This window comes from Hibiscus syriacus, unplaced genomic scaffold, assembly GCF_006381635.1.
Source record: "Hibiscus syriacus cultivar Baekdansim isolate YM2019G1 unplaced genomic scaffold, ASM638163v2 tig00014213_pilon, whole genome shotgun sequence".
NCBI classification, from domain to species: domain Eukaryota; kingdom Viridiplantae; phylum Streptophyta; class Magnoliopsida; order Malvales; family Malvaceae; genus Hibiscus; species Hibiscus syriacus.
Window position 1 is genome coordinate 101,425 of NW_024062320.1, and position 5,488 is coordinate 106,912.

General features: G+C 33.7%; 1 pseudogene; it reads right to left on the bottom strand.

The window, feature by feature from the left end:
* Positions 1–2,678: 2,678 nt before the first annotated feature.
* LOC120206945 lies at positions 2,679–5,276 on the bottom strand (annotated as a pseudogene).
* Between the last annotated feature and the right edge of the window lie 212 nt (positions 5,277–5,488).

Here is a 5,488-nt window from a genome sequence, read left to right on the forward strand (position 1 = left end):
TGTGCTTCAATTGTCAAAGAACGAGACATGTCAAGTATGAATGTTCCCTCCTAAAGAAGAAGGGATCAAGCAAGAAAAAAGATATTTTTGGTAGCTTGGAGTGATGAAGATGACTCCAATGATGAAGATAAAGTAGCCAACCTATGCCTCATGGCCATCAGAGAAGATTCAATGGTAATTTCTAACTCAAATGAATTAGATTCTTATTTCTTTGATGAGTTACAAGTTGCTTATAGTGAGTTGTATTTGAAATTTAAGACCATGAATTCCAAATATAAGAAATTAATTTCAAATCTTAAAGTTGAAAATGATTTGGTTCTGAAAGCAAAAGTTGATTTTGAAAAACAAAATGAATCTTTGAAAAATGATTTAGAGCTTTCAAAAGTCAAAATCAATGATTTAGAAAAAGAAAATTTTGATTTGAAAGTTAAGCTTGAGAGCTTAACAAAAGAAAAAGAATTAATTTCTAAAAACAACTCATTATGTTTAAAAATAGAAAAATGCTCACATTGTCATTTTCATGGTCATATGAAACATACTTGTCCTTTGAAGAAAGGAAAACATTTTAAAATTAGACAAGTATGGGTTCTTAAGGGAACAAGGGTCATTGAAACTAACGTCCAAGGATCCAAAGCAATTTGGATACCAAAATCTACTTAAATGTCTCTTGTAGGTGTGTGGTAGCAATGGTCATGAAAATGAAGATGTTCAAATGCTCTAGCCACACTTGAAAAAGGAATGGGTAACCTCTAAGCTTAATGTTTTTGTTTTGATTAATTAGTTGATCATTTAGTTTTAAGCATGCATGAGTTTTGATTTTAAATGATTTTGTATTTTTTTCTATCTCATGCATGTTAAAAAGATGTAATGATAAACACTTTAAAGATTTAATGATTTTTCATAATTTTTGTTCATCATAATGAAATTTGGTCAAAATTGGTTTTAAATGCAAATGATATATCTCTAACAATTGTTATCAATTTTCAAAATGTTTTGATTTTAAATTTTTTAAGTTTTTGACCTAAATTTAAATGTTTATGCATGTAATTTAAAAATGCAAATGATATCTCTCTAACAATTGATATCAAAATTTTCAAATGCATAACATTTTTGGAAAGCATTATGCATATGCACTTAATTTCAACATTTGATATTGCATAAAGTATTTTAGACTTTGATATATTGAATTTTATGTGCTACTAACATATTTATTATTCTTTTTTTAAATTTAATTTTGCTTAAGTGTCAAGCCTCTAAAGTCAAATTTTTGTTTGGAATGCACTTTTTGAGGGGGAGCTTTGATTTTTCAAATGTTTTTAATGTCAAATTTATCACTTACTCTCCAATGTTATTTTAGAACTTTAAAGTTGAATTATTTTTTATATAACAAAAAGGGGGAGAAGTATGATTTGAAAAATTCAATTTCTTAATAAAAAGGGGAGCTAAACATTTTCATACATTTTCCAACAATTGATATCTTTTTCATTAAATATTTTATTAAGATGAAATTTTGCCAAAAATATTTTTTCAAATGTTTTGTTATATAAAAAAAGGGAGATTGTTGAACTATATTTTGATATAATAATTAAGTCAAAATATTTTTGAACTTGAATTTAATTTATTCAAATTTTCAAAAATAATTCAAAGTCTATTTAACTTGGAATTGAGCACAAAATGTTTTTTTCTGGAAAAGAAGTACCGATATTGTTCTTACAATATCGATACCTCATGAACAATACCGATACCAAAGATAAGGGAAGTATCGATACACAATAGGTAGTATCGATACTACCAACATTGCTCAAATTCCAGAATGCAAAAATGGTACTGATACCCAAAGGAGTATCGATACTACTTTACATAGTAGTATCGATACCATAGGTTAGTATCGATACCGTCAGGCCCAACGACTAGTAACAAACTAGTTTTATTTAAAAATAACAAATATAGTATCGATACTCCCTGTAGGAGTACTGTTACCCTCTATACTGGACAATTTTATTTTGCAGAGAAAAATATCCCCAACGACTCCAAATCACTCCCAACGACTAGAAACAACACAAACTCATTCCAACATATAAATACAAGTTCAAGACACTTAAAGAAGGGTTAGAACATCTATCTAAGCAATCAAACACAAGAGAAGCGTTTTTCATTCCTATTTTACTTTCTCTTGTAAATATTTTGTTATTGTGAGCTTTATTTTGTAAACAACCTACCTTTTAGAGGTTTTCTTTGTTTACATTTCTTTTCCTTGTAAAGGGGTTTTGGTTCTAGCTGAGCCTGTTAAAAGCTAGGGAGTCTTGTAAATGTTATCTCTTTGTCCTTTGAAAAAGAAAGACCAAATTAGTGAATTTGTTGGAAAATTCTTAATGAGGAGCTAAGGTAGTGGAGGTAGATTTAGTTGAGAAGTCGAACAACTATAAATCATTGTGTCAATTTTTCTATCTTTTATTATCCTTACTCCCTAAACAAGTTTTTCCCAATTCACCCCTTGTGCAATTTTCGATTGATTAAATTGAGTTTCGAAAATCCTAACAACCTTCCTTATTCCTAGAACGCAGCCGAATAGATAGAGCTATGCGAGAGTTGCTAATATTGTGAACATCACTGAAGGAGTGCCAAACTCAATGACTTCTTGTTCATATCTCCAAGATATCTTCTCATCGACCACCTTTTGAACATCCAAACATCCTCGTGATAGTGTCGGAGAAAGCAAAAAGGTAGGAAGTTGTTCTTTTGAACATCCACATCCGTTGATCGTTTAGCCAACCTCGGATTGTGCCTCCACAACATATAAATTCTCCCAGGCTTTGCATACAACCGACAATCATGGCATATGCAAAGTATAGGACCCAAGGGCATGACATCTAATGGATCAACTCTCAAAACAATATGAAGTTGATGATCATTGCATGTATAAAACAGGAAACCAAAAATAAATCTGAAAACTTTATAGACAAGAAAGTTACCTTTGGAAACAAAAGGATACCCTTAACAAGACAAAGGGATGGGACAGTAACATAGTATAGTGTAGCAAAGCAGTTCACAGCCCACAACAAATAAGGACAGTATGAAAGCTGGAGTTTTAGAGGGATCCTTTTGTGTCCATATATAAGGGGACAATATTTCGAGAGAGAAATCTGAAAGTCACCTTCAGCCCATCTCTTATGTTGTATTAGGTATTGCAACAGTGTTTTCGGAATGATCCCTAGGAACGCCTTCCTTTCGGGGTTGAAGTAGATGGATCGCCAACTCCTACATTGTATTGATAATCCTGTGATTATATCTTCTAGTGGACATCCATATTTTAGTCCCATCTGAAATTAGGAAAAGCATGATTTTCCCTAAGCCGGAAAAGAATAATATCATACAAAGTGACAGGCATTAGGACCTCATTTCCCCAGTCTGTATTTTGTTCATATGTGCAGCTTGCAAGGAATTTGCCTGTATCTTCCAAGAAACTTGCACTTTCTTCGATCTTTTTCTTCGCTTTCCTCCATTCTCCCTTAACTTCTTTGTTATAAGTCTTTCCGCAAAGACTTGATCGTCTATGGAAGCATCCATTACCTATATAGCTTGGACCTCCATTTGCATCAAATCCCAGAAGCTCGAGCTTTATAGTCGCCAAGCAAGGAACAATAATTAGAAGTAAGATCAAAGTATCCTCCAACTATGTTTTGGTTATTTAATGCTCACCTCAACTATAACTCTTAGGAAACTGCTATAGAGATCATTCTTAGAAAGGTTATAAAAGTTCTGTGGATACTGAACATAAGCAATTTCATGTCCCTTCTTCTCATCCATAAAAAAGCACATAGCATCTTTGATAGCATCTGGATTATTCGAATACATGTCACAATCTACATTAAGTATAACCGGTGCATTGCTTATCCTCGATGACACCCTTATCTATCAATAAATCATGAAGGACAGTTGGGGTATACAAATTTTAATCTAGTAACAATACACTGCATGAGCAGAGTAAACAATAGAATACCAGCACATTCATGGCCCCAGCTTTGAAATTATGGTGGTACTTTGGTCTCCTTCCTCATGACAAATAGATAGGGGTAGGCAAAACTTTCCCTTCGATGTCGATGGCATTAGCATCTCTTCCATCAATTAGGATCTAAGTAAAATGAAGAAAAAAAAGATGTAAACTTATAAGATCTCTGCCATGAAAGTGTTGATTCAATGGGAAATAACAGATGTAGCAATTACCTGAAGAATGGTTTGATGATCATGTTTACTTGAAACAATGCCCCATTCAGGAAATCCCTTGTGCTCCTTTCGTATGTCAACCGGAATCCTACCCAACTTTGTGATGGGTTCGATTCGTATCTTCAAGTCTTCATATGATTTCTATTAATTGACAAAAGTTATTACCAGTGTTTGAAATTTGGTACTTTGAAGTTTGCAGTCCTCTCATGGATGTTATCATATATTGCAGATAATGGCAAATACTTTTCTTTTGAATGCTACATATGTCCCACTAACCAGCATGTTTTTTCAGATAAATATATAATAAACACAATTACATAAATTAAGGAAACAGAAACTGAAAAAAGGTAGTGATTTTAGAGAAGTTTACCTTGATGGATAGCCAAGCTTTGGCATGGCAGAATCACCAACTGGTTCCGCAGTGTTCCTGAAATAAGCCTCTGGCGATCTCGGTTTGAATTCGAGCTTCCTGCAAAACGGTAACCATATCTTGGAGAAATGCACAGCCTCTAACAAAGCATAGAAAATTAACTTCGAGCAGCCATCATCCGATAGATAAACACTTAGCTTCTGAGGTGGATAATCATAAGCCATAACTCATAAAACTGTGTTTGTCACATAATCGGTGGCTCTATTCTAGGATCCGCCGTGCAAACAAAAATGTCTACGCCGGGCAAAGCTTCCTGATCGTACCTGTTGCAGCAAGTATTGAATTTTATGCATAAATTGTATGAGTTAAAATGAAAGAGGCAATTATGTTAAGACTTAAAGAGAGACCTTGAAGAGAGCCTGTCTTTGAAAGTGAAACAAAACACAGGGTTCCATCTATGGATTAGAGTGTGAAACCAGTAAAAGCTGAACCGTAGTTCAGCTAGAAACAATCCAAGCCAAGTCAATCTCTCAGCTTTTGCTTCATCTGCTGGAAAGTAAGTTTCTCTATAAACCAAAATGAAGCAGATGACTATGAAGATTGAAGCTGAAAGCAACTGAAACTCATGTTGGCGACCCCTCGCTTGCCTCGTTTCAAAGAGTGGAAGATAGTCTTTGTCCATGGTGAAGCTAAACCCCTAAAGCACTAACAACCCAGAATTTCCGTGAGCTATCCCTAGCAATACACAAAAGCTATAGCTTCATTCATTGATACCCAAACAAAAAAGCTAGTCAACGAAACCATCAAAACTCTGGCTTTTGTTGAATCGATTCACCATAACATTATACAAATTTTAATCTAGTAACATATAGTTGCTGCACGCAAGTGAACTTC